Raw genomic sequence first — 24,645 nt, 5'->3', positions numbered from 1 at the left:
ATATATATATATACATATATACACATACATATACGAACACATATGTGTAAACTACACATATAATATACATATTTTATTAGGGATTAGTCATGATACTTTATTTTTATCCACTTTATTGCTTGTTTTACAGAAATATCACCATTGAGTAAAACACATGCTAATATTTTTTTTTTTCAGGTAATCTACCGTGTGAAAAATCTACTTGCTAAAAGGTCATCACAGGGAAACCTTATAAGCAATTTTTACTGATAGGTGAGGATAAATAACCTCAAACATAATGGCTAATAAGTGAGTGTATCCACTTTAGGAAACAATTACTCAAGAAGTTATCTCTTGACCCAGGAAGAACCCTCTGGCACAATTTCACACATACCTCAGGGAAGTAAGAACATGTTTCTACACATGCAAGCAAAATTATGCATAAAATTTCATAGCACCATTATTCATATTACCAAAATATAATGTCCATCCATTAATCAATGAAAGGAAAGATAAAGTATAGTATCTCTCTCTATAGGGGAATATTATTCTGACCTAAGAAGAAAAAATCATGGTAAAAGCCACATCATGAATGAACCTTGAAAACATCAGGGTAAGTAAAAGAAATCAGTCACAAAATATGAGGCACTATGTGATTCTATTCATGTGAAATATCCAGTGTGGGCAAATCTGCAGAGACAAAAAGTAGATCAGTGGTTGCCAAGGGAGAGGGAGGACATAGGTAATGCTGATGGGTATCTCTTCTGGGGGTTCCAAAACTGATTACAGTATTTAGTGCACAACTCCAAGTATTCTAAAAACCAGAGATTGTACACTTTAAACAAGTTAATTGCTTTATATGTAAATCACATCCTAGTTAAGCTATTACTAAAAAAAAAAATCAACATGCTGTGAAAATTCCTCTGAAGTTCCTTTGATCCTTGCTTTCTATTAGGGACAGTTGAATGCTGACTTCCATCACCTTGGAGGGTAAGATAAAAGCACTGGTTTTACCAACTCTTATGTTGGTTTGGTGGTGGGTTTCAAAGGCGTTAAGAGGAAGCAGAGACCCTGAGACTCATGCCACTTATGCCTGCAGGCTGTTCCTTTAGGAGGGCAAGACTTATAAACCAATCACACAGAAGGATGGTAGTCACCATGTATCTTGAGCCAATAAGATCTTCCTAAAAGAAATCAATGATCACTCTCTGCTCAAAACCTTGCAGAACAAAATCTAAACTCCTCTGTAATTCATACCATTCTGATTTGTCTCTGAGTTCCTGATCCGCATGCTACATTTTAATAGTGTCAAATAATCACTTATAATTTAGATCGGAAATGTTCCCCAAAGTCCAATTGGTTAAAGGCTTGGTGTCCAGATGGAGGTGTAAGCAGTAGATGGTAGACCTATAAAAAATAGGGCCTAGTTGAAGAAAATTAGGTCATTGTGTGGTACACTTAAAGTGGACATGGGAACCTTGGCTTCTTCCCCTGTTTTTCACTTCCTGGCTGTCCTGTGATGAGCAGTTTCCTTTACTGTCCACTCCTGCCATATTTTGATAAAGTGCCTTGCCACAGACACCAAAGCCTTAAGCGACCATCAACTGGAACCTCTCAAATGGTGAGCTGAAATAAACCTTCTCAGAAGCTGTTATCTCTGGTATTTAAAATGAAAAGAAAGCTGACTAGCACACAATTCTGGATACCCCAAATGTAATGCTTTCTCCCAGCTTTGTGTGCACAAAAGCCATGATAAAAGCCCAGTGATTCTCCAAACACCCATAACACCTCGTCTGTATTCTTATTTTGTGATCGATCATATTATTGTAATTACATATTATTGTACTTTTTAAAATTAATCATCTTTCCCCCAGATTGTGAGTCTCAAAAGGGAAATATCTGACACATGGTACATTCTCAATGAAGTGCTCATTATTTGGCAGTTGGATAAAGGATTGAATCTCCGCTGGCATCCCCATTTTACAGGGGAAAGATGAGGAGAGAGAAGTGAACTAATACTGTATAAATGCAAAAGGAGTGTAAAATAATTTAACTGGCACAGAAAATCACAAATTAAATCAAGCGGACAAAAATGTGGACTATTTAGAAGACACCTTCTACCTTCCATGCCTTCTTAATCTCCTTCAGGAGAGCATCCCACCCACCATGCTGGAATGTCTTTAAGTTTAGAGCAAGATGTCCTAGAAACACAAGCCAGCTACCTTATATCCCACATTCTACTGTGTTACTTGATGAAAAGTGACAGGTCAGGCTTTCAAGAGAGATGGAATATCTGTTCCAAACTGCCACTTAAGCCATGTTCAAGTGTAGCTAAGGCAACAATTTTCACCTTATATAAAGACTTCAGACCCAGCTCCCATGTGGGTGGGACTGTACTCTCCAAATGAGGGACTATGAAATTGCGTTTCATGACCTAGGGTACAATAGGCATCAGCCCGTGTCACTAATGCCATCTTTGGCTGCTAAATCACCTGTCAAATTTTCTGAATTTGCAGTTGATTTATTCTGAACGCTGTTCTTGCTCTTTTGTGTTCATGTTTATTGATGTTGTTTATACAAGGATTCCCCAGACACTCAGGCTTGACCTCAGTTTCATGCTCAGATGTTTTTCCAGTAATACCACTTTTTTTTTTTCTTTCCAGAGCTACAGAAAAAAATAAAATTCAAATGTTGTTTAGTGTCACGTGCCCTGGCTTGCATAACTGATGCAAATTTAGAAAAGACTGCTTTGGGTGTCTCTATTTGTCTGAAATTTATATGTGCTAGTCTAATGCTTTGCATTCATTCCATAGATATCAGGTCATGTGAGGAATAGTCTGGACAGCCAAAGAGCAGCTGGTGGATATTGGATATTTATCATGTATTTTTGCCAATACCAAATTATATTCAGTATAAAGTCTTAACAACATGTTATTTTAAATTGTGTATATCAACAGGAACAAAAGGAACAAAGCAACTGTTATTTTTTAAATGTTATATTGCATGCAGTCTTTAAAATTAAACCTTTCTATATAATCTTATGATAAAGTTATAATGAATGGATCCTTTAATGAACACTCAAATGTTCACCTGTGTGCTCTTTGCATTGTATATGTAAGAAGAAATTATATTTTATATCTTTTACCATCTGCTACAATTTTTTTTTAAGGAAAGGAGATACAACCAAGTTATTTACTAGAGCAGTTATAATCTCTAAAATTGATTGTTTCCTAATTTGATTTGGATTCATGATTTAGAATTTTCTAAAGAAAAGAGCAATTACTTAGGCAGGTGGATTTGTGGTCTAGTCCCTGGAAGTCTCAAGATTCATCTTTCTCTGTCATAACAAAAATATTAAATTGATTGCCTTGATAGTATCTAGAATTTGTTAAGCAGTATACAAAATGCTAAATGCTTTAAGGCCCATTCATTCTTTTAAAGTCTTTAAAATCAAAGCAGGTATTGTTTTGGTTTCTTTTAAAATGTGAAAACTGAAGTTCAGAGACTTGAATCGACTCAGTGTAAGACACAAGTGCTTTCCTGCAGCTCAGAGACCACCACGGACATCCCCCTACCACAGAAAGAATCCTAGGGAGCTGCATCCAGGAAGGGAGGTTAAAATGAAAGAAGGCTGCCTTTCATCTTTCAAATGATTTTGAAGTTTGATTTTGTTGTTGTTGTTGTTGTTGTTCTTGCTGGTCTGTACATTTAAAATATGTGATTTTATAAAATATTTAGAATCTTCTTTAAAATTAAGTTTTAATTTTGGAGCAGACTGTTTAAGAGAGCCATTCTAGTAAAGATGTTAGAAATTCAAATTACTCATGTTGGGCCAAGTGTTAAATGGTAACCTAATTGCCTTCAAATTTGCACAGCTTCTAATTAGGCCTCTAGCCAGTTGAAATCACACACGATCAACTTGTAGTTGTAGATTTCAAATGCTCATGGAAAGGGGGCAGATGTTCTTTTGAGAGTTTGCTCACTGGATAACTGCAAATGTCCAGTAAAGCTGTTTGCCAGTGCAAATCAGGACAAAGACACATCTGCAGCCATAATCACATTATTTTTAACCTCTGAGTGCTTAAGTGTCTGGCTTACGGCCTTCCTGTGACTTTCTAGTTTTTAAATAGCTAAAAGTAGACACCTAGCAGTACCTACTAAAATGTTAGGCAATGTAATGGTTACCTAATAAAATTTCAAGAGCGACTTAATTGTGTGTGTGTGTGGGGCGGGGGTCACTTACAACACTTTCATGGCTACATTTTGTTTTAAAATTTAAATTTATGGAATTTTCCATTTGATGTTTTCAGATCATGGTTGACTTCAGGTGACTGAGCTGCAGATAAGAGAGGAACTACTGCATTCAAAAGCACAAAGAGGGCAGGGGTGTAGATCAGTGGCAGAGTTCTCGCCTAGTATGAACACACAAGGCCCTGGGTTCAGTCACTAGTACTGCAAAAACAAAACAAAACTAAAACTAAAACAAATCAAAAAATCCCCAAAGCTATGAAGGGATAAAAACTTCAAGGTTTGGAGACTTTCCCTTCATTGCTGAATTAGTAATAGGGTGCAGATGCTGTTTGTCCCCTTTGCTGTCACCAGGCCAAGTTCCTGATGCCACCCATGGTTACCAGGCTCTATCCCTCATGTGACCCTATAATCATCTTCTGACTAGAGGTCAGTCAAGCCTCAACCTCCTTCCTGATTCCCCTCTGGGGTTTGAAAATGCAAGGCCTGGAGGGGGCCTGCTGCTTTCAGAAAGGGGCTGTTTACAACACCCACTTGTCACCCAGAAGGTAAGGGAGAGACATGGGCCTCCCTCTTCAGAGAAGCTGTTTAGAAAAAAGATGCCTAACCAGGACTGGCTGGTGAAGAGGGAAATATCCCTTAAGCCCCTCTGGTACCTGTGATTCTTCTCCCTGGCCCTATGAGACTCTGTTTGTAAGGGAAAATTGGGGGGACAGAGGTGGGCCTCCTTATGAAAGAGAAGGTGAAATCATGTGAGGAGAAAACCCAGAAGCCAGGGCCATGACAGAGACAGCCAGGCTCGGCTAAGTCCACTCCCATTCCAGAGATGTCAGAGCAGGGCTGTTTTACAGGTTTTAAATTTGCCTTTGTGATAGCAAGTGCTGAGATGAACCAGTGGACTGTATCTGGGGAGCACTCAAAGGTCACCTTGAGGTCACTAAGAATGCTATTCCCACACTTGCTAGGGTCACCAGAATGGCGGGTGGCAGCTTGGAGGAACAGTGGGAAAGTGTTAGAACCCGTCCTGTACTGAGGGATTGAAAGGGAAGCTGCCAAGACCTGGACTCAGATCTCCAGGGAGGGAGGGGCCGCGTGCACTCCGGAGTTCCTTGGGTGCTGGTGTTTTGCAGGCACAGTTTTCCAGTACTGGCTGTGCCTGGGAGGGTCAGTTATCTGAAAGAAGGGACCAAGAGTTGCAATCCTGGAGACCTTGGCAGGATGCCCTCCAGTGGGCCTGTCATCTTTCTAAGGACCATTCTAGCCTGTGCTGCCATCTAGACCCTACAAAGCAAATCCAAGCAGATGCTAGCATCGCAGTTCAGACTGCGCAGGACAGAGTTTCAGCAACATTCTGAAGAAGATCCAATGCAGTTTCCCACTCAGACCCTACGGCTCTCAGCAGCTGGGTGTGAAGGTCAGAGGGATCCCCATCTGCTTGGTGGAACTATGGAAGCCTGGGATGTCTTTTTATTTTTATTGTCTTATGTTGTCCTTTAGTTGTATTTTTGTGATTCGAAGGTGGGAGGGGCTCAAATAGGGAGACGCTCACTTGCTCAAATTTCCTCCAGATCTCCAGATCTGGATCAGCATCACAGGAAAAGATCTGTATCACAAGAAAAGCTCTGATTTCTTTGTATCTGCTTTTTTGGTATTCATATAATTTTAAGTGCCACTTCCCCAATTTTTTTTTTTTTTTTTTTTTGTGTGTGTGTGCTTTCTGTTCCCTTTTTTTCTATGATCCTGGGCAGTAAAATATGAGGAAGTTGAGAGCAGCCCAGATATAGGAGGGGTCAGAGCTGGGCCACTCTTCTGGGTCATGGCTGGAATTTGACAGTCCTCCACATTATCATTGCCTTTAATAAGCAGCAAAAGGTATAGTCTAAATCTCTGAGACTAGGAACGTCAAAACTCCAGTAATGGTTTGGTGGCTGGAGACACTACTTTAAAATTTAAATACTACAATTGCTACTTTTAATTTAATTTCCTTTCTATGCCCCCCTCCACACCCACCAGGGTTAGGGCACATGGAATTCTGTGGTGATTAGGATTCTTCAGGCTACATCTTTGTGAGTCAGGATGGATATTTTCTTATAATTACACAGGTCAAGAGAAGAAGTATAATTTATACAAAGAGATAGCTGGCTAGAGAGGTAGGTAAATTCCTAAAATTATTTTAAGGCTAAAATACACATTGGAATATGTTTAGCATAACATCAGAAATGAAAGCAATCTTTAGTACTCTGAAAATAGAAAAACATCATGAGGCTCAAAGACAAAATTAATAAAATAACAAAATAATAAAATAAAATTTAAAAGCTACTATGTTCACATTATATGTATATATATGGTTATACTAAAATGTGCCACAATAGTATACTGATGCCCTAAAGAGGCAATGCCAGAGAAAAGAGTATTTAAAATACTGTAATTAACTTTTAAAAAAAGTAGACAAGAGATTTTAAGAATACATAGACTAAGTTAAAATGATGTTAAGTACATTACATAAAATTTTATTAGATGAGGTCATTAAAAAATAGTCAACATGAAAGCCTTAAAAATAAATTGAAGTAAAATAAAAGTGAGGCAGAAACTACCTAACCACGTAAAAAAAGACGTTATATGCCATGTGATCTCACTTTTATACATTTTTTGACATATTTTTAAGTGAATACTGTGGAGTATTCACATGGTCTTTTTTGTTCTGTGTTTAAAATCATTTATAATTTATTGCTTTTGCGATTAGAAAAGCTCTTAATTGCTTAAAATCAGGAAGAGAAGAAAAGTGTGAACAGGGAGGGGTGCAGAGGGTGGTCCCACAGGGCTCAGGCTGAGACCCCACAGCAGCATATCCAGGCTGCCAGGAGTTCTGAACACTGCCTCAGGGCTAGGGCCAGGCCCAGAGTGGAGTGAGGAGCCCCTCATGTCCTGGAAGAGGCCTCTAAAAGGCTGGCTAGCTTTCTCTCACTACGTCCCCAACCTGGTTAGCCTTTGCCACTGAGGCCTGTGAACATGAAAAGTCACTTCTTCCCAGGGGGATAGTGTGACAGTCCATATTTGGGGGACTCAAGGAAAACCCTTTCAGATTTAAGATCCCTTTACTTTTCAATGGCAAAATTTACTAGATGAAACCCAAGATTTGGGTATGGTTTAATATTTTCCTGATATAGAGCTACAGTTTTCTTCCCCAGATTGTTGCTATCACATAGTGCAGTTTTTTTTTTTTTTTTTAAGATTCGAGATATTTTATTAACAGCTGCTACAAACAGTAAGATAGCTCAATTAGATTACCAAGCACAAAATCAACATACAAAAATCGGTAGTTTACATATATTCAAACACTCTTTTGGAAGATTTAATGGAAGCAAAGATTTCATATATAACAGTAAAAAAATTTATATTAATAAAAATGTGAGACCAATTAAAAATTAAAATTAAAATACCACTGAAAGCAAAAAAAGAAAAAAAAAAAAGAACCTTCCTACAAATAGAAGGATCATATTATTGTGGAAGTTAATTTGTAAATTTAACAAAATCTCAATGAAAACAGTTTTAAGCTATATCACCTGATGGTTAAATTTAGTGAAAAAAATAAACACAGAAGTGGGATCAGCACTAAAACTTACATTAAGGCATTTTAAAAAGCCTAAATAATTTAAGAGTATCATACTGGTCTACTAGCAAAACAGAATGCCCAGAAGTAAGTACACTCAGATACATACAGAAATTGAATTTTAATGAGTGAAGTTAACTATCTTGTTGTTTATTAATAGCAAATTTTATTTCCTTTTTCTATGCTTCCAAAGGGTTATGATTTTGTCAATTTACATGGTAGGCAGGATAGCTCTTTGTTATATGAGCTGTAAATATCTCCTTCAGTTGTCTTTTTTAAAAGTTTATGATGCTTCTTTCCATAAAAAATTGACTTTTTTTTTTTTTTTTTTTTGGTGGTGCTGGGGATTGAACCCAGGGCCTTGTGCTTAGGAGGCAACCACTCTACCAACTGAGCTATATCCCCAGCCCAAAAAATTGATTTTTATGTAACAAAAGGTGCCAGTGAAATAATTTATGACTTGGAGATTTTGAGTCATGAAAGGTTAGATAGTTCTTGCTAACATCAGATTTGTAAAGAAAACATTTTCAAGTTTTCTTTTTATTATTTAATGCTTGTGTTATTTAAAAAATATCTTTAGTATATATGTTATCATGGCATAGGAGGTAAGACAGGCATATTACTTTAATTATCCCTATAACATTTATTGACTACTTCTTTTTCCCAGTGATTTGAGATGATGTCCTCTTTATACAGAGTGCACTCTTAGGAGAGTCATTTAGCCTCAGTTTCTCTCTGTGCAACAGGAACAAGAGCATATGTCCCATATTTTCTTATTTATGGGAGCTGCCACACATTCATAAATGAAACAGAGCAGCTCACTGAAGGTTCAGCTGAGGTAAACACTATACAATTCTTGGCTTAACCGAAGGAAGCAAAGACTACAATAAGACTTAAACTCATTTAATCTCTCCCCAAAGCAAATATTTCACCAATTACAATATTCTCAGGGTATTTGATAAAGCAATGCTTCAACCATATAAAGCAGATGTTTGATAAAGTAAACTGCAGAGATTTCAAAATAATTTATAATTACTGACTACAAGTTTAATATAGAGGAACACATCACACACACACTTTTTTTGGGTAAACTACATAATCTTATATTCTCAAAAGGAAAGGGAAAAGCCTTCTTTTAAATGGTTATCTGAGAATGAGTCTACTTACCTGAAGCAAATAAAAATCTTACGGACAATACACGTACTTTTATATTAAAAATAAAACCAGAAATATGTTCCTATGCTGTCTCCCCATCGTTCTGTCTCCTTCCCTCTCATAGACACACACACACAACACACACACACACACACACACACACACACACAGAAGATCTCAAACACTCAAATAGCTGCAACTTTCTCTGTCTGGAACATTATATTAGCTTCAGAAACAACACAGTCAACCCCTTTCCAAACAGAGTAGGCTCTAGAATTGCAGTTTTTAAACCACAGCTGTTAGAAGCTGCTATCCAAAGTTAATATGTTTATGCCATGTTTTCAACTCAGTCTCCAAAAATCTTTTTGTGAAAAAACACAGACTCACATACACAATTATTTACAGCTGCTGGAATACACACACACACACACACACACACACATACTCTTACTCTTTCTCTCCCCCTCCCTCCCTCACTCACAATTCATGAACACCACTCCTACAATAATTTCTGAATAAGAGAAAAAAGATCACAGCAGATGTGTAGCATATTAAAACGTTCACGGAATTAGAACACACGTGAAAGAGACAGGACCCTTGCTTACCACACCTTACACGGCCTACTCTGACTTCTCGGTGGGGATGCAGGCAGAGGGATCCAAGCAAGTTTATGAGGCCGTCATGTGACCCTTTGACTAGCCAAAGACTGCTACAAAATAAGAAGCTATAAATTTCTTCCTCATTAAATACTTAGTCATCTTCACAAGAAGATTTTACAGCTGAGTAATCTGCATCTTATGCTTAACAGATTACCAGAGCCATTGATCTCTATATGGAAACTTGTCTATTAAATACTTTTTGCAGGTAAGTTTTCACTAGCCCCTTGGCCACCTGAAACCTACCTTTTATTTCCTTGTAGGCAATCACACTTATATCTAGTCTTTTCAAATTGTTTGGTTTTTAGACTATGTATTATTATGTGTTCTGTAAAGTGTCTAAGGCAAAACACTGTAAAGTGTCTAATTTTTAAGGGTTGTTCACTGAATATTTTTGTCTCATAAAACATAAAGAAATATTAGTGATTTGAAGTGCTTTCTCTTTTCTGGGAGAGGAGCATAACATATTGAAATGTTTTGTGCATGCTTAGATCTAGAGGGCTTTTCTTTTTCTATCCAAACATCCACAAGTCTTTCCCTGCTGCCCCCTTTGACTCACCAACCCCTTTTGATGATGACCAAAGCCTCTCATCACCTGACAAGAGTGGAGAACACAAGACAAAACATTTTAAAGTCCAGGAAAAGCCCTAAAAGAATGAATGAATCACAAGCCAAACTGTCAATTATCACTAAGGCATATGCCTAAGATTTTAAACAATTCCTCCAAGAACGTATTATAGTTATTCATTTTCCTTGGCATTCTTGTCTTGCATCTGTGCAAATCGCAGAGTGTCTTATTTTCTTTCCTGACCTTGATTCTTTGCTTTACTGTGAAAAATCCACCTGTGTGAATTTTACAACATTTATATAATTTGTTTCTTTATCGCCCATTTTATGTTTGTGATTCATTGCACAGTAGACATAAGCCAGGCACTGGCTGTTAGGATTTGGCACATAACCGGATGCACTGCCTGCAGGCTGATCCATTCTCTCAGGCTACGTAACACTTATTCCCCCTCACACTTCAGGCTACAGAGACTGCTGTGAACACCAAGAAAGATGGTCTTCTGCCTAAGATGGTGCCAGGCATCTCCATCAGGATTTGCAAGAGTCTTACCAAGTTGGGTTTCCATCTTCATTTCTAATGGCAGAGTTCAGAGTTCAGAGTTCAGTACTTCTCACTGGGCTCAGTGAAACTGCCCTGTAAATGATGTTGTCACATCCTCCTTTATATTAACCATTCTAATGTGCAAATGCACTAGCAATCTGTACCTTGTAATATGAACAACATTTTGGGAAGTGAAATCCATTGACCTTAATGTGGTTTATAAGGCCCTCCAGGGTCTGGTCCCTGCTTAACTTTCTGGATCCATCTTTCACCTTTCCCCCTTCTCCATATAACCACTTTGCTCTTGTCATATTGACCTTTCATTTTCCTTCAGCATCTTTCTTGCCAAGTCATTATGGCACCCTTGCCTTTAAGGTCATTCCTTCGTATCAGTTGGTTAACACCTACCTATTTATCTCTCAGTTGAGAGTTATTTTTCAAAGATGCATTCAAGTATTGCCTGAAATGAGTTGGTCTTCCTTCTGCATTCTTTTACTAAATCTTCTATGTCTCTCACCACAGTGATGACATTTAAAATCTGTTTGTTTCCCCTACTCGTGCATGTGGGGGTTGGCTCTCTCTCTGTCTCTCTCTCCCATCCCCTTCCTCATTTTATTTTCATTTTTGGTACTAGGGCTTGAACCCAGGGGTGCTTCACTACTGAGTTACATCTCTAGTTCTTTAAATGTTGTTTTTTTTTTTTTTTTTTTAATTCTGAGACAGGGCCTTGCTAAGTTGTTGAGGCTGGCTTTACACTTACCAACCTCCAGCCTCAGCCCCACAATTTGGTGGGATTAGAGGCATGAGCCACTATGCCTGACTTTACTCTGTATCTCAGTTTCCTGCCTACTTAGTTGCATGCCTCATTAGCTTGAATGCTCCATAAGAAATGGAAACATATTTGTCTGGTCCTCCATGATTTCTATTTATGATTCCTGGTCAAAGCATTTATTAAGCACAAAAGGTTTGTTAAACAAGTGAAAAGCTGGTTCCCAACTCCTATAACTCCAAGTCATCACTTGACTGCCCAACCCTCCCTCTCCTTGCCTTAGGTCTCCACAACCTACAGGCAGTGATGGATGGGTACAGCACACTCAGAACACTGGGAGCGGAGGAAAGCATCTATACTGTAGCACCCCTGAATAAATGAGGGTGCACAGGGTGACTCAGAACACTGAGAAGGAGAGAAGCAGGCAGGCTCTGGAACTGACTCCAAATCTTCTCAATCCTTGGTTTATGTTCTTTCCACTACACCATGACACTTACCAATGATCAGGATTTCTCATCAACTCCCTTGAACAAGGTTCTTGGGCCACTGGCCAAACACTAATGGTGTAGGTAGATTATTTCATTAATGTCCCTGCATCAGTGTGCTTATATAAGAACATATGGAAGTAAAATTAAGAAGGAAGCTTAACTCAGTAAAACTGTGTGTCAAAACTTGAACACAGTATATTTTTCTGTTGCTTGAATTTATGTTCCTCTTGACTGAACTTTTTCAAACAGTGAAAGCCAAGAATATTCCTTTTTTTTTTTTTTTGCTGTAATTGCTGCTATTATTAAGGACTTATAAAATTTCATCAGTATTAAATATTTTGTTGCCAATATTGTATTCTGATTCTAAATGCAAATAAATTGGAAGGCAAAGTAAGATAGTTTCTCTGAGATGTTATTACCAGTGTGTGCACATTTAATACTTTTGGGGGAACATCATTTACAAAAATAATTTGTGGTATTTTTGCCAAAATTAAGCAACTCCCTTTTAGTCTAACCCGGCAATAGGAGAAAGGTTGAAGGTAACAAACATGCTAATTTTAGTTCACTGGTAACACTGTGCTTCATCCTGGTCTTAAGCTACTAGGTGACAGTGGTATCTTTTGCGGGGGCTGTTTCTCTGGTAATATCTTGATTCTGTCCCAGCAAATCTATACTTCCTCTCAGTGATCATTTGAGGGTAATCCAGATACCACATTATTCAGGACTCAGAAATTCTACTTGTAAGGTATTTTAGTTTGGTCATAGGTGCCCCCCAACAGCCTGTTAATGCAGGAATATTCAGAGGTGAAATGATTAGATTATGAGAGCTGTAACCAAATCTGTCCACCCTGGCTGATGGACTGGAAGGTAACTGTCAGCAGGTGGGGCACAGCTAAAGAAAGTGGATCATTGAGGATGTGCCCTGCAAGGGGTGTTCTTCCCTGTGGCCTCTTCCCATCTCCCTCCGTCTGCTTCCTTACTTCCATGAAGGGAGCGGCTTTCCACCATGATATTCTGCCTCAACTTAGGCCCAGAGCAATGGAGTAGGCCATCTATGTATGGACTGTAAGCCCCAAATAAACTTATCCTCCTTTAAGTTGTTCTTCTCAGGTATTTTGGTCACAGTGACGCAAACTTAACTAAAACATAATGCTATGGATTGTAGTTTAGAGCACATTCAAAATTCTGGCTCTGCCACTTGTGTCATGGGGAACTGAATAAAATGACACTTCTGAACCACAGTTTCTTTGTCAGCACAAGGGGAACACTAACCACAATATGAAACCCTACACACTAGAGGGGCTAAAATTTAATTTGCGCAACAGGAGGCAAACTCAACTGTCCATCGTCAGTAAATGGGTAGACTGTGTTATATTTATAAGAAGAACCATGACTCAGCACTAAAAAGAAAAACTGATGCAAAAAAAAAAACAGTACTGATGAATCTTAAAAATCCTATGTTGAGCACAAGATGTCAGGCATGAAAGAATACAAAAGTTTGACTGCATGTGTATTACATTCTAGAAAAGCTAAAAGAAGCTACTGTGACAGTGCAGGTCGGTGATTGCCTCTGGGTAGGGAGGGGGTTGATGGGACTGGGGCAAGAGTGAACTTTCTAGGACTTTCAAAAGGTCCTCTATCTTGACTAGGGTGACTGATACACTGGTGGACATATCTGTCTAAACCCACTGAACTATCCATTTAAAATTTGTGTACTTTTTGTATATAAATTATATAAAAACAGTACAATCCCTAAAATAGTACAGTCACTGGTATTTTTTCCTTCCTACAAATTTAGGCTGTCCATGGAAAATGGGAGGAGACTTTTCTTTTATGAACCTGGGAAATAATCATGGTAGTCCTGGGATCTCACCAAGATAAACGCTGCTGTGAGCCCTCCCATAACCTGCCCTAAGTTGAAGTTCATCTCAGGAAGCTCTCATGTTTCCTTGCACACACTGGAGTACATGCTGTCTTTTCTTTAGGGGAAAAACAAAAGCACTTTGTATTAGTCCTTCTTTTTAAACAGCTGCTTTTTTTTTTTTTGAAGGGAAGTTAAGAAGTGTACTGCATATCAAAACAAGTGGACTGTTTTCCAAATATAACAATAGATACACACTCAACATGTATCAGAGGAAAGAACAGAATTGCATTTACATTCTGGGAAAAGTTTTAGTTAGTTTTTCATGATTATAAGTTGTTCCATTGCTGCTCAATTTCCTTTCTCTCTTTCTAATGACTACCCAGATAGATGGCAGTTGAATTACTTTAGAAAAGTTTTAAATATTCTCTTCCTTACTTTAGTATAACAAGTAATTGGGCATAGGCACAGCCACTTAAAACTCATGAAAAAAATTATTGCAAAAAGAATTTAAACAACCATCAAAAGGAGACCTAAGAAGAAAAATATGTCAATAACTGTTTTGTGGTCTAGAAGTTTAATAATGGAGATCTAAAGTTATCGCTCATTGCTTTCAAACTATTGCACAAAACAGGTGCATTAAGAAGGAATTGATGGGTAAGAGGACTAAGAAAACAGCTGCTAATGGGATGTGTTGAATATAAAAGTTTGATAAAATGGAAGTCATATCAGCTAAGTATAACTGCTTTTCATCATATTAGGCACTTATAGCACTTTTTTTCCCCTTTGAAAGTACAACTTCATTGTATAATTATGGTAAGAGAATGCATCACACATTTATCTTTTTATTTTTTGCTTTGTCTAGGACAATGCTTTGCAGACCAACTCTTCAACAAACGTGCTGAAAGGGCTAAAGAATTAAGAGCATATTATGAACATCCTCCATATTAAAAATGAACTAGATCCTAAGTAAGCCTCTAGGTATCTTCGGGGGAGTAGGCAGCTGCCAAGTTTTAGAGTTTTCGATCCAGATTCTCTACTATTGTTCTAAAATGTGATGGGGTGGGTGTATTCTGTATTCTGCCGACATTGTCCCCAAATTTCTATAAAACTGTCAGAGTAAAAAATGAGAAAACACAGGATAAACTTACAAATAAAGCTTTCTGTAACTTTGAAACATTGTTTCATAGAATTAGTAGCAAAAGCCATCATTCAAAATAAATTGGTGACAGAAATATATAAAGGAAAGGTCAAAATAAGTAAGGTGTATATCTAAAATGGTTTATGTCTTTAATTTTTCAGGGAAAGCAAAAACAAGTCATTTTCCTAGCATTCAGTTAGTGTGTGCTCCTGATTATCCTATCACAGATCCTAAATAAGCCAGATTCACAGTGTGAAACTGTTCCTTCAGACACAAGTGCCCTCTAGGGTTGAATGTGGAGGGGAAAGCAACACAAGACAGATGCAAAGTCCTGTTAGTGGTGCAGCTGGGTTTGCATGATCATTCTCAAACTTCAGCCACCCTTAGGCACAAATGATATGTTGTTATAAATGTGGGACACACTTTGTGAAGGTTGGCAATTCATTTCAACCCAATAGGGTGACTAGAGTCTGACAGAAGACTAAAGAAGCACTAATCTATATCTAATCTATATCTAATTGTGACTTAAGAACAATAAAGGCCAATGACTGTTCATATAATCATTGTATTTTAGAGACAGATGGTAGGTCTCATGTTCTAGATTTCTCCATTTAAATGTGGAAAAATAGGGGTTCATAAAATATAAATGGTTTATCCCCCTCACACACACCTCCCATCATGCCAGGGTTACCTCTGAATTTCTGGAGTTCTGAGTTAAGGGTTCATTTCATTGTAGTATATTCATTCATTCTCCCCAACGTTCCCTCTCTCTGCATTCATATATCAGTTTTTTAAAAAAGAAATTTAATCATTTCTTAGTTGAATCTACTCATGCATGGACATTATTTCCATGAACAAACCTCAAAGTCATAGTCTGCTAATACTGCAGTGGTTCTGCTTATATATAACCCCTAAGGCACCACTGGTATTCTCACTAAAGAACTCCAAGCAAATAAACAACTCATTTCCCTTCAAGCGTAATGTCAGTATGGTATATTTATGCTAGAAATGCTAATTAATCTATTATATGAAATCTTCAAATGATCAAAATCTCCCAGAGGATAGAGTACAGAGAAATAGTTCTCACCTCTCAAGTTAAAACATCACAATATTTTTATTATCATCAGTTTTGTCATATTCAAAATAGCCTGTGGTAGGTAAGGTAACATTTCCCTTAAGACTCTTTAGTTTTGATACAATTAGAAAAATGATTTCTTTCTGAGTATATTTACAGGGTCTTTCTGAATATCTTAGAGCATGGAAAACCTCAAGAAGACAAAGAAAATCAATTATTGTTTCCTGGTTATCCACACCACCACCACTGGAGGGGAAACATGATAATTACTTTTCCCCATTTCATTACATACATGGGTTTGGAAAAATAAACAAAATGCTAAGTTTGCTAAATTACTTTGCTTAAATTAGGGAGAAATTTTGTGTTTTTCTGAGGGCCCATTAGTAATATTGTTATCCTGAAATATGTTCAACACAGTGACCTGGGAACTAAAACTTTTATCTCATGTTATACTTTACAAAGAAATGTGATACTCAACTCTTTGCAAAAACTTTTAAAGAGATATTACCCCCACCTACCCCCTTTCTTCCTTGCTTCTTTTGCCGGGGACTGAACCCAGGACCTCACATAAAATAGGCAAGTACTCTACTGCTGAGTTACATCCTCAGTTAATATTTTTTTTATGTTTATAATAAAATGTTGTCAAAGGTTGAAAGGGTGAAGATGGAAGGAACATTTAATTCTCTCTCAACATTCACTGACTTTAAGAAAGGTGTTACACCAAAAAGTGATACCAAAAAAAAAAAAAATTAAAAGCATGATAAGAAACCCCCTCTTCTTAAAGGATTTAAAACTAAGAGAAGGAAACAGAACTGCACCCAATGACTATGCGTGGGGACCTAAGAGAACAGTAGCAAACAGTGGAAAGAGAACATGATTAGCTTCAGTTTTGAAAATAAGGCTCTCAGTCTTAAATGGAGCTACCATTAAAAGATCATTCAAGAGCAATCAATAACTTGTCCCTGAACTTCATCCCCAAATCACGCACAAGATCTCATTTCTATATTATTAAAGTAAATGTAACCCAAGTCGGCCTCAGTGTAGCATCTGCCACTTAATTTAAGAGTATTTTTTTGTAATGCTTGCTGAACCTCAGCCAATCATAGCAGCCAACTTTCAGCCAATCACAGGTTTCCAGCTGCTCTGATCATGCTGCTGCCAGGCAAATGCCTCATCATGTCCAAATAAGGTGAACACTCAGCCAATTAGTCAAACTGTTTCTATATGTCATCTTCTTTTCCTGTCATTAAATACTATCTGCCCACATCACTGGGTGGAGTTCTCTGAACCTCTCCTGGTTCTGAGAGTTTCTTGATTCATGACTTTTCCCCCCATTGTTCCTCAAATAAACTCTGCTGACTCTCATTTGTCTAAGGACTTTCTTTGAACAATATCAAAATATGTTAAATCCACCCACAAATCCTATACCCACAGTGTTCCAAGCCAACGTCACCTCTTGCCTAGAACAGCGTAATCATCTGCTCTCTGTCTCCCTGATCTCACTCCTAATTTCGGATCTACTCCATCCATTGTAATTACAGCAAATATTTTTTAAAAATGAAAACGATAACTCCTACTTAAAACCCTCCAATGCCTTAAGAGTTCATCTGCTCGTCACAGTTTGCAAAACGCCTGGATGATTTGGTTACTGCCTGCTTTGGGGTTATCCTCTCCTCTTCTGTGGAGAATGTGGTGACCTGGCTCAGCATTCATGTGAGAGGCTGGAAAGATAAAAACTCTTATTTGCTGGGTTCATCTATGTGGGTCCTGGCTATAGTCTAGTTAATACCAGTTAAATTGCTTGAGATTAGAATAAGGGATTTAGACATTTTCGTCTCTTTTATTCCCGCCTCTCTTTTATCCTGGCAAATTGTTTCAAGAAGGGTCTGATGTATATGGGGAATTTTCCTATCTGTGGTGTTATCTCAGTGGAGTCTGTCTCTCTGACAATAGAAGGTGGCTCCTTGCTGGTCTAACTCTGTATCTTAGTTCTCAGGGTTTTCTTCCTTTAACTTTCCTAAATAAACCTACAATTATTTTATCCTTTCTACAACAACAAACTCAGATAGATTCTAAACCCTACTGTTGAACCTTGAATGATCTATTTATTTTCAGTTTCTCTAGTGTAACAATATTTTTTTCTTGTCTTAAGATCTCTGCACATACTTTACGCCTTGAATGATTTGGGCTTCATTTGGTTCCTTTTCCTATCATTGGTTCTTGACATAAATGCTAACTTTTCAGAGATATTTCCCATAGTTAATCAACCCAATTTAGGTATTCCCTATTTTCTCCTATTAAACCCTCTGCCTTTATTCAATAGTGGTTATCATAAGCTATATCATAAAACAATGGAAAATTTTTCATAAAGATATATATATATATATATATATATATATATATATATATATATATATATACACACACACACCTGCTTGCCACACCAACTAAATTGTGAGGTCTGCCATTTGCTCAGCAGTACCTTGGAGAGTGCCTGGTATGAATATTTTTTAAACTAAACCCATTTTGCTTCAAGTAATTGTCCAACTTTTCAATCAGCCTATTCTTTTCCCATTGATTTTCACTAGGCATGGCCTAACCAGAAAAACCTAGTGACAAGTCTCTATTCACAGTGGTGCAGGAAATTCCCTCGGGTCACAGTGTCGAGGCAAAGCATTGAATTATACACCTGTCAGGGATTATGAGGCAAAGACAATGTGTAAGTTTCCATCTCCCTAGCACCTAACAAGGTCTCTAGATGTTGAGTAGGTGCCCAAGAAATAAATGTTTAGCAAATGAATCGATCACATTCTTTTTATCTGAGAATAATAATAGTTTCTGGGAGGTTAAATCACTCTTCCAAGGTCAAATCTATCATTTGCAGGTGATTCTAGGTCCAGTGCCACTGGCTACACAGAAATTAGCCTTTCCTTCATGCCATGCACTTAACAGTTCAAGCAGTCACATTGCTGAAATTTCTCCCATTTTCCTTTTGAGGTTAGAAATATATTTCATTTATTTTAAATTCTGAGAGATAAAACTGAATAACCACTTTGGATACTTTAAAAATGTATAGAATATTTTCTAATCAAAACCCTTTCACAAGCCAAAATGATTTTAGTGCTTGAAAGCCAGCTCTAGCTTTGCTAGCAAAATTACACATAAGTGATAAATTCCTCATGTTGAGGATTACATTCCTCATGACATTTTTCTTGAATAGGTAGTTTATTGTTTTAATTATGATTAAGATATATTTGGTGTAATTGATGAGGACCCCTTTTTCTAGCTGTTTATATAGAAAATAGGGAATAAGAAAAAATGCATTTTGTTTAGTTTTGCAGCTAAATTCCTGACATGTTATTTACTTTTCATATGGTTTACAAACTGAAAAATGTTACTAGGATACTTAAGTACATAAAAGAAAGATATTACAAGAAATAAGGGAGGGGAGATCACAGTTATTTTGTTTTATTCTGTGTGCCACTACTGGTTTTTTGAATTGGTGTTTGTATTAGACAATGTAATTAGACTGATAATTTGATATTATAATATCCACATGCTCTATAATAAAATGTCTCAAGGCATCTATTTCAGATCTGGATCAGTCAACTGCAGTTTTTGATGTTTACATTTCATGTATAGAATAAGAATATATCTTCATTTACAAATGTTTAATGGCTCTTCTGAGTTTTGTTTTCAAAACTTTAGGTATTCAGGACATATTTTCAAATTTTTTGACAGTAACTAAAGCAAAAAGTTCTTCTTTTCTTAAAATCCAAAGCCACTATCTCAACTGACTTCTTTCATATTGAAAAGAGCCACAAGGAAAGATCCTCTCAATTCCAATATTCCAAAATTATTCAAATTTTCAAGGCACTTCAGTCTTTCTTATGAGCCAAAGAGCTCCATTCTGCTTGAAGTCCTCACCATGCACATTCAAATCATCAGGTCTATTAACTCTTTCCGTCTTCCAAGAAAACAAGTGAAACATACCCTACAATTGCAAAGCAAATAGAAGGAGGGAAAAACATTACCTTCATAGATACTAAAGAATTTTAAAGAAGATGCTGCTGGCACACATAGGAAGATGTATTTTTTTTTCTCTTGACTTCTCTAGTTTAATATAAAACAATTTCTAGCATATTTTGTACAAGAAAAGACCTCCTGTTTTAGATACACCTCATGTGTATCTCTATGTATTTTGCGTGCTCAGCAAGTCAGCAGGCACATCAGCATGTTGCTCTCTCATCTATGGCTGGTCACTCAGATTAAGAGAAAGCACAGTTAAATATCCCTGATTATTTGAGAAGGGTTCTGTCTTTACTCCTCAACTTTGAACTGCCATGTTAGTTTTTCTAGAAAACTGAAATTTGTTTAGACAGAGAAGTTGTAAGCTATGATATAACGCTTGTGGCAGCTCTGCTGTACTGAAATATGGGATTTAAATATAAATTTACATCACTTGCTATGGTTTGGGGATGGTTGAGTGCATCACCTTAAAGGTTCATGTGCTGAAGATGGTTGTCATTAGGTGGGGGATGCCATCCTTGAGAGGAATTCATGTAACTCTCATAAGATCTGACTTAGTTCTTTTGAGAGTGAGTTGTTACCAAAAAGGGCTGGTCTGGCCCCTAAATCTCTCTGGTTTCCATCTTACCATGTGATTGCTCTCTCCCTTTCATACAGGTTCCCATCATGATGCTATCTACCATATTGAGATTCAGCCACAGAGGCCTTCATAGGAGGCCAAACTGACGGGAGATGCCTGATCTTAGATTTTCAGCCTCCCGAAGTGTGAGCTAAATAAGCCTCTGAACAACATACCTAGCCTCAAGTACTCTTTGACTGCAACAGTGGACATAGTGAACTATGACATTCACTTCAGTTATCATCTTAGGCTGGATGTAAACAATGCTACCATGATGGAAGGCTGCTCTTCAAGTAATTGTTCACTCAGTCCTTAAAGCAGATCTGACAAGGTCATTGTGACTTCATAAAAATCTCCCTAACATACTTTCTTCTTCATGTCACTGCTGGATTCTAAACATGCTATTGTCGTGTTTGTCTTCCCATGCCCACCCTCACCTACTGTCCTTGCTGACTGGAGCTCCATCCTCCTTATCCAACTCTGGTATTCCAACTCCCACATCACCCAATATAATGTCCATTCCTGCCTCTTTGTATTTTCTCATGGTCTCTTCTACCAGGCTTGCCTTTCCTCTGACTTCCAAATATCTGTGCCAAAGCAAATACTTTCTTCAAATTATTTCATCTTTCATGTAGCCTCAACCCTGGAAGCCAAAACCAGTAAACAAATCAATAAACACACAAACACACACACACACACACACACACACCCCAATTTTCTGTCCCATGTGCTCTTACCTACAGTTATAAAGAGCACAAATCTACTGGTCCAGTTTGGGTGGAAAAGGTCTCTTTCCGGAGTTGATCAGAATCTCTGGAAGGTGCCTAAAAATGTACTTGTATTGATTATTCCTCCTTCATCCCAAATGAGAATCTCTTCGAAAGTAGCATAAAATTTCAATCAATGCAAAATAAAAAATATGTCTTATGCTATGCATCACTCCAGCCTATACACTAGTTCAAATTTCAGTGGATATTAGATATTCCAAAATGTGTAGTATATGAACAAATATTTGTGTGCATGTTAGTATCACTGTTCAAAATAGCTAGTCTTTCTCTACAGTGCCCTTCTCAACTACAGAATATTAAGTGCCTGCACCTCACTGACATGAGGCCTCGCCATGCCACCCATGGGGGCCATTTAAAACACAATGACCCCTGCTACCTCCTGGCAGGAGGAGATTTTAACAGATAAACTGGGTCCTCCATGTTATGGTTTGGATGTGAGATGTTCCCCATAAAAGCTCACATGTGAGAAAATGGTGGAAGATTCAGAGAAGAAATGATTGGGTTGTGAGAGTCTTAATCCAATCCATGAATTGATACCCTAATGGGATTGACTGAGAGGTAACTGAAGGCAGGTGGTGTGTGACTGGAGGAAGTGGGGCATTAGGGTCATAGCTTTGGGGTATATATTTGTATCTGGCAAGTGGGGATCTCTCTTTTTGCTTCCTGAACATCATGTGAGCTGCTTCCCTCTGCTACAATCTTCTGCCATGATGCTCAGCCTTACCTAGAACCTCAAGGAATGGTGCTGGACTTCTATGGATTGAGACTTCTGAAACTGTGAGCCTTCAAATAAACTTTTCATCCCTACAGTTGTTCTGAGTGGATCCTTTTAGTCACAGCAGCAAAATAGCCAATTAAAACAGAAATTGTTATGGAGAGTGGGGTTGTTACTTTGACTAACCTGACCATATTGTTCAGAAGATTTTAGGAGCTTTTCGGAATGGTGGGAGCAATTTTGGGATGTGTAGCATTGCTTCAGACTTTTGTAAGCAAAGCTTAATGGTCAATTCTGGTGGGAGCTCAGAAGACCAGAATACCAATAGGACTATGGAAAGTGACAGGTCTCAAGAGGCTTTAGAGGAAAGGGAGAATGCTATTGGAATTTGAGGTAGAGGCCATTAATGTTATGTTCTGGCTGAGAAGTTATCTGCATGTTGCCCCGTCCTGAGACTTTCCGTGAAGCCGATTTTAAAAAGTAACAGACTTCTTAATCTGGCAGAAGAAATGTCTAGGCAGCGTAGTATTCAGGCAGTGGCATGGATATTGCTGGTGGCTTTTAGCCAAATTTATTGAGATATTCAGGAACAGAAAGCAGAGCAAAAAGATTTGAAAAACTTGGACTTGAAAAACAGGAGGAATACTGGGGCTAAGGAAGTAGCAGTTGTGAGACATTACCACCACTAAAGAAATGCTAAAGACTTTGCCAAGAGACAATAAAACAGATGGCTTGAGGGCATCTCAGGAGCCAGCTCAAGGAAGTAAAAGTGAAAATTCTCTTGAGAAGAGACCAGTGGGGAACCCTTTTTGCACAAGTAAGTCTAGGAAGTTTTTTCAAAGTGTTCAGCCACCCAGGCACTTGGAGACTAATGCAGTCAGGGTCCTTGGAGGCTTGGCTACTGCTCAAGACGGTGGCAGACTTGGCGCCAACCTTATAGTGCTGGTTCTGCAGGAATGCAGGATGCTGGAATTAGGGATTCATGGAGGCTTCCACCAAGATTTCAAAGGAAGACCTGGGAGGCCAGCCAAGGTGCAACAGGGTGGAAGTCCTTCTGGGCAGTCCCTGAGATGGCAAAGCATGGAGATGTGAGGAGGAAGCTGAAGCTACAGTGGAAATCCCCTAGATTAAAAAATGATGGCCTTGTGGGACACTGTCCTAGGAAAGTTGCAGGAATCAAGCAGAGACAAGCCAACAGAAAGGCCACTTGGGCTGCTCCTACAAAGCCACAGGAGCAGATCCACACAAGCCCTTTGGAGAGAACATCATGATGGCATGAGCTCCAGATGCTAGACACAGAACTATAGGACTTGTTTGTCCAGCTGGATTTCAGTCTTACTTTGGTTCTATCCCTTCTTTCTGTGTCCCTATTTTTGTTAATGGAAATGTTTACTCTGTACCTTTATATATTGGATACTTGTAAACAGCTTTTGATTTTTACAGGAGCTCACAATACGAGTTTGCCCCAAGTCTCAGAGGAGACTTTGGACTTGAACTTTTAGGTAATCTTGGAATTTTTGAGACTGTGGCGACTCTTGGAAAGGGACAAAATATACTTTGCATTGTGAGATGGTTGTGAGTTTTTGGGGGCCAGGGGCGGAATATTATGTTTTGGATGTGAGATAGCCTTCAAAATCTCACATATGAGGCAATGTAAGAAGGTTCAGAGGAGAAATGATTGGGTTGTGAGAGTCACAATTCAACCAAGCAATTAATACCCTGATGGGATGAATTGAGTGGTAACTGAAGGCTGGTAGGGTGTAGCTGGAGGAGATGGGCATTGGGGGCATGGCTTTTGGGTATATATTTTGTATCTGGAGAGGGGAGTCATTCTGCCTTCTGATCATCATGTGAGCTGCTTCTCTCTACCACTGTCTTTTGCCATGATGTTCAGCCTCACCTTGAGCCCTGAGGAATGGAGCCAGCTGTCTGTGGACTGAGACCTCTGAAACTGTGAGCCCCCAAATAAACTTTTCCTCCCCTACAATTGTTCTGGTTGCGTCCTTTAGTCACAGCAGCAAAAAGGCTGACTAAAACACATTTCTTTCTCTTTCCTGAGCTTAAGGCAAACAATGCCTCAATACACCTGCTCCACTGATTATTCAGAAAGAAAAAAACATAGTTGGCAGAGCGACAGCAAAGAACAAACCTTTCTGTAAGAGTGAGATTGGGATTACTACAACAGAATTTCACCTGAACTGTCGGATACAGAGAGAATCAAATATATGAAGGAATATTACCTAGTACTGGCTGTTGCCTCTGAAAGACAGAAAGGGCAGTCCTGTTATTTAAGTGTACAGTGATCTTCAATATAGAAACACTGGTCCCAGATAACACAGAAAATAGACTGAGGAAAGGGGGTGGGGGCAAAGGGAGAAGATTCATTTTTTTCTCTTTATTTTTA

The 24,645-nt window shown here is 38.2% G+C and overlaps 1 protein-coding gene and 1 non-coding gene across 3 annotated transcripts in view; both read right to left on the bottom strand.

Annotated features, from left to right (window-relative positions):
- The window catches only part of Znf385d (zinc finger protein 385D), an 880,046-nt gene that overhangs the window by 36,417 nt on the left and 818,984 nt on the right, over window positions 1–24,645 (bottom strand). The window lies entirely within an intron of this gene.
- Trnar-ccu (transfer RNA arginine (anticodon CCU)) lies at window positions 8,170–8,242 on the bottom strand. Its single transcript has one exon. It is a non-coding gene; the product is annotated as a tRNA-Arg (tRNA).

The sequence above is a fragment of the Sciurus carolinensis genome, chromosome 17 (assembly GCF_902686445.1).
Source record: "Sciurus carolinensis chromosome 17, mSciCar1.2, whole genome shotgun sequence".
NCBI classification, from domain to species: Eukaryota; Metazoa; Chordata; class Mammalia; order Rodentia; family Sciuridae; genus Sciurus; species Sciurus carolinensis.
Note: the sequence above shows the minus strand (reverse complement) of the source record. Positions and strands in the feature narration are given on the sequence as shown.